General features: G+C 36.1%; 1 protein-coding gene across 9 annotated transcripts in view; it reads left to right on the top strand.

Annotated features, from left to right (window-relative positions):
* Ten-a (tenascin accessory) overlaps positions 1–14,824 on the top strand; it is a 411,424-nt gene that overhangs the window by 324,383 nt on the left and 72,217 nt on the right. For 2 of the 9 annotated variants that reach the window (XM_069499430.1, XM_069499429.1), the window contains exon 1: positions 9,981–10,058. The exons of 6 other annotated variants lie outside the window; for them this stretch is intronic. The gene's annotated coding sequence lies outside the window, so the exon portion shown is untranslated. One more of the 9 variants, XM_069499431.1, reaches the window with a different exon arrangement.

The following is a 14,824-nucleotide window of genomic DNA, read 5'->3' on the forward strand; positions in this document are numbered from 1 at the left end:
GAAAAGTTAGAGGTGCATTCCTGGTAACGAACCCCTGACCCCCGAATAGGAGGCCGACGTCTTAACCAATAGAGACTATCGCCGCACAATACATAAATAGATGTTATCGTTAATGGTAAAATTCTTGCATAAGTATATAATGAATGATAACCTAGAAAAATTTCAAACTTATCGCTAAGGGAAAAGGTCTTCAAATTGTCATAAATTAACGATGCCTAAGAAATATCTTCATTAAATTTTAAAACTCTTTCAGTGACCCGCTGTTTGGAAAAGCCAAACACTTTGTCTAGAAGAAGGCACGAAGTTCCATAATTTCTTTGCCGAGATAAGAGGCGAAAGTTCACGCAGGAGCGGAGATTTATGACATCACCGTCGCTCCTTTCACTAAATAATAAAAGGCCTGCTGTAAAATGCGGTAGAGGCATAAAACTTTTACGTCCATACAACCCGCTGGTATACGGAACATGTAGGGCGCGTTGTGCTAGGACGCCAAATCTCCATAAAAGGTAATCAGTGCCTGTACAATATCCCGATGTCACATAAATCGTATACCAATATCATTTACTTTTCCAGCAATACAAAATACTAACAATAATTTTATTCGATGTATCAAAAAGCCTTTATTAATTTTCGAAATTGTATTTTAAGATTGATAACCGTAACGGCACGTTGCGGTCTAATATTAATAAAAACTTTACTTCGAGTACTTAGCACATCGAAATTAATCCAATACTCTAGCTCTAGTACTAAACAATGCTCTTATTTTTCAGTTCAATGATAGGCAATGACTTTATTTGACTCATAACTAAACAAAGCCACTACCTACACATATTATAAATGCGAAAGTGTATTTGCTTATCCACGATCACGTCTCAACGGAGCAACGGACCGATGTGGTTTTATGTATGAGTATAGTCAACAAACTGGAGAGTGACATAGGCTACTTTTATCCCAGAAAATCAAAAAGTTCTAAATCCAGACGGAAGAAGTCGCGGGCATCAGCTAATAAAAATTAAATTATTATGAATATATCAATAAAAATTATCGCTCATCTGTCTTCATGATTCATAAAATAGAACGTAGATTTGCCTAAAGAAGTAAAGAGATGATTAGTTTCTGAGTGAAAATGTAGGTACCTACTATTAAGGTCAAGACTAAAAAAGTGTAATGAAATTCAATATTTTTTCTTTGTAGGTAGCACCTTTTTCTTTGTTGGTAGCTGCTTTTATTTTAATAGTTGTCTTGAAAAGTATCGCCTTACAATAGAGCCGTCAATTTTCATCGTATTATTATTTTCGCTTAGATCAAAAATCTTTTGAAACTCACCTTTCTGTATCATTTTTTACGACATCGATTACTTTTTTGATACAAATTGCTGCTGTAAATACAACAACAGCCGTCTGCAATTGTGTTTTTACTTTTATTCAGCTTTATTTTTATTTATTCAGCAAAATAAAAAAATGAGCCATGGTCTATTGCAAGAGAATATAGCAAACCCGATTAAAAGATTATAGTACGTATTAACTTGACCGTAGAGTCTGGTATAGCACTTTCGAAAATTAAAATATGTACGCTGTACGTGCCAAAGTCGGTTGGAAATTGCTGCTACAACCTGCAAGCTCTTGAATATTGGTCTTAAAACAAACTCACTAAGGTCGCAGGCTTTAAATTGTATTAGAACTTTAATTACCCTAAGACATGTTTTAGTTAGAACAAATTATCGAAATTTTTGTTAAGAACAATATTGTTCTGCTGTAAACATTTTTTTCTTGTTTTGACTAACTCCTAGACATAAATTTGAGAAATTGGGCCTTATAAATGCGGGGTTTATAAGGCCCTATTGCTGATATGATTTGACTGGTTTGATACTGAACAAGAGCAATTTGGGGACGAAAAATTTCTAAATTATTTCTATTTTGGTCTGATAAGAGGCTTCAGTCATGGCGAGTTACCACCTGCAATGTGGTCAACGTTTTAGCGTTCCAGTATGATGCCACGTAGTGCTTAACCGAATTGGTTTATGGGTATTAACTAAAACTACTATAGGTACTTCTTCCACATTAGCCAGCTACCATCATTAACTTACGAACAACAGACCAGGTGAGATCGCAGTCAAGGGCTAACTTGACATCGAAAAATAAGTCTACTACATGCTTGTAGGCTTTTAGGCTTCTTGCTTACTTAATACTCTTTGCAACTTTTCACTTGAATCACGGACAAGTTCCAACTTTGTTAAAATTAATATATATATAGTGTTAAAGACCATGAACAGATCCCTATATAAAGGCCCTCTATAATGAAATCATATTGAAGTTCTCGGAGGCTTAAAACAATCAGCTTGATTTAGTTTGCCACCCTATTAGTGGTGCGCTAGTGGAAACTCCTCTAACGAATGCATTCAAAACCTAACTCGACGCTCTTCTCTATTACCAAGCACGGACGTCACAACTCACCAGCTACACTACTAAATATATGTAGCACTTTCATTTTACGTGTATAATAAATGATGTCAATTCAAACAAACGTACTTGATCAGTTTAAGGTCTTTTTCTTCGCCAGTATCACGTTTTTTAAACATTACTAGCAAGTAAGTACCTAACCTACTCTCAAAAATATTCTACGTAGACAAAGTCAATTCAAGACCCCTAAAAAAGTTCCATGAAAAGACAAAAGTAATTTCATAAGAAAATTAAAGAAGAAAATATGAATAATCTTGAGGCTATAAAGGATTTACATGTAAATGTATTTATTATAAACAAAATATTGAACAGATTTCAATATTAGTTACGTTGTGGTTATGCTCGTGTTATCGCATGATCAGAGGAGCGTCGGGTGACAAACAAAATTCTTGCTTGACGTTTATGCCACGTCATGGACCTTCGATAGAAATACTTGGATTACTTACTTTTTATCAGGCAACTTTTTTATTTATAAGTCCAGTTAATGGTGTACATTTAGAATCAAATTGTATCAATGTTGCAGATACATAAATAAAATACTGCGAAATGTTAATATGCAAAAATCTAAAATAATTTTCAAAATCAAAACAAAATCGAAATTCATGAAAAACAGTATATAGACACCACAGCACCACTGGTCGTACCACCGTCAAACGAGAGACACCAGAGCAGTCACTAAGGTTTACTGGTATGTTCTCTGCTAGGGTGAGAACAATCACCAGTGTGCGGGAGGGGCATCCCTGGTAGCGCAACTGATGGCAAGTGAGTGTGACGCCAAAATATACTCTATAGTCTATACATATTATTGGTTGCGCCACCAGCAGATGATCCCGGCTGCCGCCACCTAATTGGTTACGCAACCAAGCGGACCCAGGTGTTCCGTTGGTCCGGTATCCTCCATAGAGCTGTATACATTTTGTTCGTAGCGCGACTGGTTGTGCCCTAGTGCGCGGTAGTACTCTACCTAAGTACAGAATATGTAATAATAATACCGAGTTACAAGTAGGTTTTCAGTATCATTATAGCAAATTTATAACAATTTTTAACCGACTTCAAAAAAAGGAGGAGGTTCTCAATTCGTCGGAATCTTTTTTTTTTTTTTTTTTTTTTTTTTTTTATGTATGTTCCCCGATAACTCGAAAACGCCTAGACCGATTTTGAAAATTATTTTTTTGTTTGAAAGGGTATACTTCAAAGTTGGTCCCATTTCAATTTGGTGAAGATCTGATGAACATCTTCGAAGATAGATACTGGAACTCCTCAACGGATAAGAGTAAATTGCTCGCGATCAGTGTAATAGCTTAGTAAACAGTAGACTTTTAACCAGTCATAGCATAATTCCATGGGGCCACTAAAAATTGTGAAATAAAAAATTTTTACAAAAAAAATAAAAACCGACTTCGTTACACAAACACTAAAAATTGAAAAATAATTTAATTTATTACCGAATATATTATGTATACAAGAGTTAATATAGTTCCATAATAATATTTTTTGGGGTCGGTGCCAATGAGGTGCCATTGTGGAGTCCCATAAAAATATGAAGTCTAGACGATTCGCGCAGCTAAAGCTAATTGGCACCGGCACCAAAAAGTATTGTTATGGAAATATATTAACTCTTGTATACATAATATATTCGGTAATAAATTAAATTATTTTTCAATTTTTAGTGTTTGTGTAACGAAGTCGGTTTTTATTTTTTTTGTAAAAATTTTTTATAACTTTCTCAAACCCCCAAGTTCCCCTCAAGCTTAAAAAATCATTCTAGAAAATTGGCTGTGAAATTCAATTTCGTATTGATAACACATTTGTAGGTATAGAGAAAGAATAAGTTTGTATAACTTAATTACCTACTACGCAGTCTCAATTCCAGCAAGTTATTTCTACCTCTGTATCGTACCGTTTTATTTCTTGAACATGGAGAAAAATTGCACTTTCAACAATTTAAAATGATTGAAATTTCCTTAGAGTAAGGTTTGTAATCTCGCTCGCGTTGTGGTAAATCGATACCTATACGAGTTCCTATATTTGAATTGAAATACCGTCAGGAAAATCTCGAGCTAAGGCAATGAACGCTGCGATCCTTTCGATAACGACACTTCAATTTTTTATGAATCCTTATCAACGTTTTATTCATTTCCTTCCACAATTATTTGATATAGCTCAGTGGTTTAATGTAATACAGAACCAACTCGAACAAATTGGAAAATACTCCTTCAGGGAGCTGTCATAAGTGGTTGTTGAAGTAGATTAGTATACATAATAGTGAGTGAAGTTTCGGGGTAAATACAGAGGCGATCAGATTGGAACGAAGACAATACTTTATACGTCGAGGTGGCGGGCCTAGGGGAGCTATTGGTATGCGTAATGGTAGATCGAATTTCGTATTTGTTCGTGGAGTCGTTAACAGCACCTTCACAGTTGTTTATAAAGAAAACAAAACCCTTTAGCCGACGGGCGTCGAACGGGGAGGTGCGACCCCACCGAACTCACTAAATCTGCCATAAATATCAGAATAATTTAATATTGGTATTGTTACATAATGTGATTAACGTTCTACCTTTCGGTATAATGATACAAGCTCGGATAAAATTATAATACAAGAAAATTCGTCAATACTTTGTAATTTTGTTATAAAATTCCTTTTCCAATTACGTACACAGCTAGGAAACGTTTCAACAGTTCTCTCTGATATTACCTACAGCCATTTTTATATACGTACAGTGTACATATACTAATTTTATTATCAGATTTTTACGTATAATGTCTAGTGTTTGCTTTACAATAGGTAGTATAGGATAAGCACGCCAAAATCTGCTAATTATGTATTTTTCTGGATCCAAGCTATTATTATGTTAAAGAATAGTTTCCAAGTTTACATGAAATAGGTCACACGGGTTCGATTTCGCTCAATTTATGGACAGCACGTCCGAAGTATTCGTGTATGGAACTTTACGATGTCCGTAAGCCTGAGTACATGATACGAGTACAACCATGTATCCCCTATTTATTATTTTAGTTATAGAGCTATTTATTATTTTCTATATACTCACCAAAAACTCGAAATCTTTCTCGCCAACCGACAGACGTCCACTGCTGGGTATAGACCTCTTGTAGAGACTTCCACACGCCACGATCCAAACGCCTGAATCCAGCGGCTCCCTGCGACTGGTTTGATGTCTTCTGTTCACCTAGTGGTGAGTCTTCCAATGCTGCGCTTTCCGGTGCGAGGTCGCCATTCTAATACCTTGGGACCCCCAATGTCTAGCAGTTCTTCGAACTATGTGTCCTGCCCATTGCCACTTCAGCTCCACAACGCGCCGTATCATCACAGTTACTCTGGTTCTTCTACAGGTCTCCTCATTTCTGATATTTTGATCACGTATTAAATGACACGTGCATAGGAAATCGAGTTATTTACTACGACTAAATCATATTCTAGTGTTGAACTCTTATTGATCTATTAATAAATTATTCATCCCCGATCTAAAGTATACCTACCAAGTAATTCTGTTCACAAGTTTAGATTAAATAGGTCACACGGATTCGAATTAGCTCAGGCTGTAGGTCACACGTCCCAAACATTCGTGTATAGATCTTTACGAGGTCCATAAGTCTCGGTACACGGTATACAATGTACATACCAAAAAGTCGATGGCGCGTGAACGTAAGTCACGCGCCAAGGAATCCGTATACCACACGTCCTGTCTGTCCGTATGCCCATTTTACCCGATCATTCTACAGCATCGCATTTACTTACACCACTACACGCGTATGTTTTATCTAGCACATGCTTCTTTAAACGGTATCAAAACTTTTTATTACTGTCGTTTCTTGTAAACCCAACTTTGAAGAAGGGAAGATCCTGTTGCTGATAGGATTCATAAATAAACGTACGTGGTTTTATTTATATGTATCATTCAATAACCTATAGGTAAATATGGTCTAAACTTGGTTGACTGGTGCGGTGCTTTTGCATCTTTTAAATATAACGCCCTCCTTATAAGGCAGACCATAGACACTACTTTTCTTCTAGGTAATCTCTCTAGGGGTATCAATTAGGTGATCGTACTTCATCCTTTTCAACTTGTAAAGAATTTTTGGAACACACTCGGGCAATAGGTTATAACTAACTGCCATACTCTATCACATCACCTAGATAAGGTAAAGAGTGGCCATTACCTACTACCAGGGGTACCACCTACCATGGTAAGAGAATAATAACAATATTGTTATTCATATAAACAAAAATTACTTATAATGTTACTATGAACTCATTCGAGACATAGCGCATTGATTAAATCAAAATGTGAATTTCGATTAATGTTTCGTAGACATTTGCTACGTAGGGCATTATATTACTTTTGGGTTTATATCACACAGATATCAAAACAAGAAGTATAGAAATGTTACAAAAGCGTTGGCCGCACCGTGCTGATGGCCAGGGACCCATATTATAGGTTATTGGAAAAGTAAACTTATTGGCAAATACCTAACGTTACAATTTAATTTACGTAGCTGTGGAAGGTTGGATGCTACGGATGTTCTTTCGAATCATTTTTGGTATGAGTGAGTTGCTTTAAATTTGCGACAGGCAGCCCCTGTAAAGATAACAAATCCAGAACTATCTCTGTTACCATATTTAGAGTTCTGTTATATTGGCTATACCTGCGCTACGGCTAAGATACTCCTCAAATCAGCAACTTTGTGTAAGCACGTACCCAAGTGTGATATTTGGTCCCTTTTTAATGACACTGTATAGCCAAATCTTGGTGTTTGTTTCCGGTAATCATTGTGCCGTGAAACGGCTTCGTATGAGCTTTTTAGAATACTAGATGATACACGTGACTTAAGCCGATTTTTTTCAGAATTTCAAAAATTCCATGTGAACTATTTGATTTTCCAAGCTTAAAAATATCCGTCAGACTCTCTGGGATGTCAGTGGATACCAGGTATATCTGTATCCGTTAAAATCAGTGGAACGATAGGCCGTAAAAAGGTAACAGACAGACGGACACAATTTCGCATTTATAGTATTAGTATGGATTACCGACGCAGAAATGGCCTTCATTATGAGATTGTGTTTCATTACGAGATTGAAACCAATTTGAATATTATGCACATTGTGTCAGGCTGAGGGTAGGCGGTAATGAAATAGAATCGACCATATCATGTACAACATCGTATAGTCACTAGTGTGTCCTGAACTTAGGATGTGGGAAAGTACAAGGTAGTATTTTCAGTACAAAAACAAGAATTAATAAGAAGTACAAGTATAAAAATTAAGAAGCAGCCGAACAAAACGGTGTATTGCACAAAATAAAATTTTACAGGAATGAAATGAATTTTTTTTATTGAAATTCGGTCTTAATAATTTTAGACCGTTTTGCGTGGAAATGAGTTCAAGTTTGTATTTGTTGCAGTTTTAGGCCATTGTCGTTCACATTTTATTTCCTTATTGACGCCTATCCAAGTAAAAATTGGTAACGGTTCTTTTGTTTAGATAATGTTTTACTACCCAAGTTTATTTAGATAATATGTGTCATCCTCGAACTCCCTTGAGAACTTAGGGATAACAGCAATCAATCCGAAAGACACGAAGCGAAGCTCGCTCGTATCAAGTTACTAGAGACTTAAAAAAATAAGTACAAATAATTTAAAACCAGCCAAGTGCGAGCCAGGCTCGCGCACTGAGGTTTCCGTACTACAGTCGTATTTTTTTCAACATTTTGCATGTTCACGCATTTAGAAGTTAATTTGATAGAATAAAGAAACTGACATAATATTATGAACCCTGAAAACAGTAAGTACACACATAAGAATCCTGAAAACATTACACGCCTTTTTTTGGCAGACATAATAAAGTAGGTTAGTACCTAATGGGTACACGAATCCTTAAAGAATTAATTAGCTAAAAACATTTCTGTTTCTAACAAAAGTGATTTTTTACATCATTAGTAGACTCTTGGTTTTTTTTTTCACCTGCATTCTTCTTATCTAGATACAAAATACATGCACACATAATATACAGTCATATTTTCAGATTCGTGAAAAATATATTTTCACCACTGTATTTTGGCGTTGGATATATTATTTTTTGCTTGATCTGGGCACGTGCTTCATTTATTTTCGCTTATATGAGAAATTCTGAAATATCGTGTCAAGGCTGGCATTTTAAGAATTTTTAAGGCCGCAGAATATCATTTATTACTACACTGCCTTCATACTTGTCAGTAGGATAATAATACCTGCTCTGCTACCTAAAGTGATTATAAAATGCTCTGCTTTAACGAAAAAAAATCAGTTTTAATGTCTACGTTAAAACTGTTTTTTTTGCGAACAAAGTGTGCATTTTTGTTATGGTTCAATATCTACTATGACGTACCTAAGTGAGACCCGACGGAAAATCCAGATAAGAGTAGACACGCAACGGGTTGGCAATGGTGGACCACACATCTATGATTTGGGTACAAGTACACTACATACGATTCGACAAGGTTCCAATATTATGCAGGGCAACTTTTCTCGGACGATAAGAGAAGCGATCGAGATTAGTCGTCACTCGTCACCCGAATTTCAGTGTTAAGTGGTTAAGAGTTCGGCCTCCTATAAGTGGGGTCCGGAGTTCAAACTCGGGCATACATCTCTAATTTTTCGAAATTACGTGCGTTTTAATCTATTAAATACCACTTCCTTTAACAGTGAAGGAAAATATCGTGAAGGAACCTCCATGCCTAAGTTTGTGAAGGTGTTGTGAAATCTGCCAATCTAAATTTAGCATGTGGCGTGATGGACTATAGCATAATTTTTTTCTTCTGACAGGGAACATGAGTTCTATTTAACCAGATGAGTGGCGATGGGTTGAGATGATGAAAATGATAAGTAAGAATAATTTTTATTTTACTGTAAAATTATTTTGAGTAGATTTATAATAATGAATGGTCTAGGCTCGTAGCAGATCTCTTCAATTAATGGAAAACTTACTTCCCAGTTCGAAATGGAAAGTTGTGTTTACCATATATTTTAGAGCAGTTTAGTGGAGCAGCATAGGCTTTGCATACGCGGTGTCAAGATCACCAGCGGTGTAGCGCGCGGCGGCAGCGGGTGACACCAGCCCCCGCACCGCCCCCTCCCTCGCTACCCTCGACCCTCGCACCACGCATGCTCCAATTATAATCTCTTTAGGGATGTTCACTGTCGATTTTAAATATGATTTTAAAATGTAAACAACCTTTTTTTTTTTAGATCATTAATGATGCATTGAAGCTTTGAAAGCGCCCGGGCTCATTACTCTCCGAAGCTTGTTAAAGTTATTATATTTCATTTGGAATTATCGACAAGACATGCCCGTCGAAGAGGATGTGAATAGTGAGCTTTTCAATATAGAACAAGAAAACAGACAGGGTTAAATGTGATAGCCACCCGCAGTGGATAACTCGATATCTCGACGAGGATAGGGCGGCATTATCCGGTCGTGAGAGTGCGCGCGCAGCGGCGTCGCGAAGTGGGCATCAAATCGCCTGCGGAGGGCGGCCGGTCCGCGCGCGTTCCCGCTGTCTACCGCGCGGTCACTCGATTCAACACCTCCGACAGCGAGAGGTACGCTCGGTGCTCGGTGCACGACCTGCTGTGCGGTCACTGACCGATACCGTGCGAGCGATTGCATCGTCGCTCGACCTCCGCCCTTACGGTACAAGCCGCGCGACCCGAGGACGCCGTGAGCCCTCATCGTTCCGCGGTACTTCACTTGCACGGGCAGGTAGCGCCGCCGATAGCGTGATCACTAGCTATTTCTACAAAGCGGCGCAGTACCCCCTCCCCCTCTGATCGTGTGACCGACTTTAATTTGTTTTTTATTGTTTTTAAGTGTTTATTATTCTCCTAAACTGTGTTTCGTAATGGTATACCTCGTATAACATGCGCACGAGGGATCTCGTGTAGTGACTTGCGAGCCCCACTGAATGACGTAGCGACATAGCGTGAGTTTTTATAAACTGCTCCAATTTTTATATGAATGAGTAGGTATGCGAAGCAGCGATTCCCAATTGAGTCGTAAAATAAAACCGTAGTAAGTACAAGCAACACCGCTACGAAAGCTTACGCATGACTTGACTTCTGCTTTGAAATTTACAAATGAAATATGTACCTAGTAGATACTTATTAGTAATATTATATCTCAGTACCTACAGTGGAAAGCATATCTAAAGTACGCTTACAATAAGATAGAGCAATACTGTTTGTGCAGTTTTATTTTTAAGCGATCACTAGTCTTACAAAGCAATAACTTAAGTATATTAGATTTTATTCATCTTTTTGTGTATTCAGTCTGCACGTAACACTAATAAATAAAAAATGCTGTTGATCTTTAAAGTTTATTTATAAGATACCCACCATAAAGAAAATACATTATTGATTAAACTATTACATAATATTTCAAAAGCTTTTACTCTTATGTAATTTTCTTTTTAACTTCTACTATTTTCTTGTTTAGTTTATCATAAAACTTATAGAAACCAGAAGTAAACATGATTATCCTACCTACTCACCGATGTGTCCACTTTGTCAAACATTTACTAATAGATATTCATATATCTGTAATCTATCAATAATATACTGGCAACATTATTTGTCAAAAATTGACCAAGTGCGAGTCGGACTCGAGCACGTGTAAATATTTTGTTGTTTTAATTATCTCCAACTTCAAATGAAAGTTTAATTAAAAAAACTACGATATAAACCATTTTCGGATTTTTTCATCAACTTTTCAGCGAGATTTTGCTTCTTGCCAAATTGCATGATATTATGTTGTGATATAAGCTATAGTAGTAGGTAATACGTATTCTGTACTAACGACATTTACTGCTGAAGTTATAGGCCCCTGTGAAGACCGACAGTTTGGCACCCTTTGGTTAGGGAACCCTAAATACGACTACCTAAATGAGGGTATAACGTCGAGCTTTAATATCCCTGATCTCGAATAAAGATACCCTAAACGTAACCCCGGACAACGCAACGTGAAATTCTGCCTTTTTTGGCTTCGGATACAACCATAGAGTACTGTTACTAGAACAAGCAATGTCTTGCCAGTAGCCTCGATCGGTGTATGTTAGTAGACATAGATGACAAACAAAATGACATCGCTCAAGTGGCCAGGTTTTTAAAATGAGAACAAACACATTGATTCTAAAATAAAACTTAACACCTCTAAGACTAATTTTAAACAAATATAGGTTCTTCCATTCCAGCTATACTCACGTATTTAGTCAACGTAAGTCCCTGTAAAAAAGTACCCCGGATGGGTTCGAAACTTATAGCTGGGAGAATCTATATTTATAATTTGAAATAAGGTCAAACTACTTATAACGTGCCTTTAAACTGTTTTTAATTATTATTCTTAAACAGGCCGCTTTTGAAGTACAACAAAATAAAGTATTAAGTATTACAAATCCTGTAGAAACTCATATCGCTGGTATACGTCAATAGTCATGTCTTTTGTTAATTCAGAAAATTGGGGATAGTCCTGCTTTTAATCTACGAGTATTAATAATATCCATATCTTTATCATAGTATAACGCAACTCTTAACGGAAATGTAATAAAGGCAAAAAATAGATACTACCTAATTGTTCGTTTGAAAACTATATGGCCCCAACTTGTTCGACGACGATTTAGGTTTTTTTAATCCCGTGGGAAGTCTCTGATTTTCTGGGATAAAAAGTAGCCTATGTAACAAACGACAAAATTAGTTAAAAAGATGGGCCGTAAAAAAGTACCAGACAGAAATACACACTTTCGCATTTATAATATTACTTATACCTAGTATAGTATGGCTGTTTTTTAGTTCCAAGCTTACATCTTTGTAATCATTAGAAAGCGCTTCTTTGACGTCCAACATAATATGTGTAAGAATTGCTTCTCTAAGGCCCAACTCAATGGAAACCTACACGTGCGACGAGCAGACAAATTAGTGCCTCCGGGAGTATTTATAAAACCAAAAACAATTCAAAAATCTCCTCATAAAATCCCTTACAATTGCTTTTGCCAAAGTAATGAATAGGGGAATTCGATATTGAATTCCTATTTTATTTATTGAACTTCGTCGGAAATTGAAAAGTGCCTCGCTTATCGCCCGCTTTCCCGCTGTTTATTTTGTTTGACTTGTAGACCACATGCCGTGTACTCTATATGCACAGGAATATAATCTATTTCAAGTAAACTAACAAGTTTCTTGAATGTGTTTCTCTATTCAACAAACTTTGAACTGTAACTGCATCGCTGAATACATTATTGTATTCCAGCAGAGCTCACAACCAAGTTGTTTGACTCAAGACAGCTTGAATCAATTGTGAAACTGTTAAATATGATTGTCTTAAAGCAATGTCTAATTGAATAAGTTAGTAGTCCGGATTATCTTTTAATTAGAAGAATAAGAGTTTATTAAACAACGATAATAATATTAGGTACTCGTTTAATTAAAAATCATATAATGCGCTAGTTACAACAGCTGGTTGGCTGGTGATCAAAATCTGGTTGCAGTATTCAGTCATCACTACATAATTATTATAAATCCAGTAAAAGCTACACGAAAACAAATGTATATGTAGGTACATAGTGCAACAGTTCCTCAAGCTACCCTTGCGAAGACGGGGTGGGTCGCGAGTTTGATATAATTCTTAAACAGCAAAACAAGCAAATAGGATTATTATTGCCTCTGACACACTATTCCTACTGTTATCACTGACATCTGGAGATAACCCTGGCACAGTAGATAGGTATGACGTGGTTAGTGCGCATATAAATATACTGTGACACGATAAATTGAAAACTATAATTCTTTAAAATGAATAAAAAGCTGTTGTAGAATATACAGTCAAAGCCCTTTTAAATGATACCCCACTTGGTATATTAATCTTACTTTGAAAATACTACCTTGAGGTCTTGTCCTAAGCTTGCTTAGGCAGAAGTTGGAAGTAATTATATTATTGTTGATAAGTCGGCCGTAATTTACTATGCGTTGATTACCTAACTTTCTTGACACTACATTAGTATCTATTAATTAAACCTATTTTGATTTGAATTGAAAGAAGGTTTTTTTTTTTAAATATCAATGGATGTTTATGCAAAATTCATTTGCATTAAACATTTCAGTGTCCGTAAATAAAAATCCTATCCGATTTTACTAATAGGTACCTATATGCAATTACGGAAACATAAATTTCTTTTCGATTGTATCGTGAAGCTATCCGAGCGACAGTGGCGTGCACAGGAGTTCAAGCTAGGGTATGCATTTAGGTATAAACTTATTTTACGGCAGGTTATAATGAAAAAATAAGCATTGATTTCTTACAATGAGGGTAAGCAGTGTGTTTATGCCTCTATGAGCTGCACGCCACTGCCGAGCGATTGTCCGATACAGGGATGTATAATGTTCCGCTTAGATGCAGCGCTTCATAGTAACATGTTCCAACGAATATCAGTGTCCGCACTCCTGCCAATCGATATCCGCTTTGTAAAAATTACACGTGAGCGATGACTATAAAATATAAATTATTTATTATTCATGTTATCATATTTGAGTAGGGAGGTATAGGTAGCTCTAGTCTGGTCTAACTTATCCATGTTCGTAGAAACGGCCTGCGTGTAATTCCTAATCCGCTTCAGACGCAATCCGTTTGTAAAAATTATTCTTGCGCAATAGCTCACAAAATTGTTATTCACAATAAAATCATAAATCATAAATCCTTTATTTTGCTAGAATACATGTCACAATGGTAGTTAATTTTTAAGGTAAGTAAGAATCAATGTAATCGGCCATTTCTGGCATGCAAAATTTTTTCTATTATAACACAATTAATAAAATTCTAATAATTATTAGCATAGTTAAATTCATTAAATTTTAATTATTTTTACAATCTAAGTCAAGTTTAATTCTATATATTATATATTATAAGAGTCAACTTAACCTACTGTGCCAACATTTCATTGATTGAATAAAAACATTTATCTATAAGCCACTTAAAAAGATCCATCTTAAATCGTTGGAGGGGTAATACCCGTAATCCTGGAGGTAGTTTATTAAATATTTTTATACACATGACATAACTACATTTTCCGTAAGATGCACTGTAAAACCTATGTTCAATCACCAGTCTATCACCGTTTCTTGTATTCCTTGGATAAATATCTTTTGCTTTTGTAAATAGATCATCATGTTGTTTCACAAAGATACAGATTTCATATATATACATACACGGAAGTGGGAGAATACGTAATTTTTTAAATAATGGTTGACATGAATCTAAGTAAAAAGCTCCTGTCATAGCTCTCAAGCATCTCTTTTGAGCTATGAAAGCTCTGTAAGCCTCA

This window comes from Maniola hyperantus, chromosome 6 (assembly GCF_902806685.2).
Source record: "Maniola hyperantus chromosome 6, iAphHyp1.2, whole genome shotgun sequence".
NCBI lineage: Eukaryota > Metazoa > Arthropoda > Insecta > Lepidoptera > Nymphalidae > Maniola > Maniola hyperantus.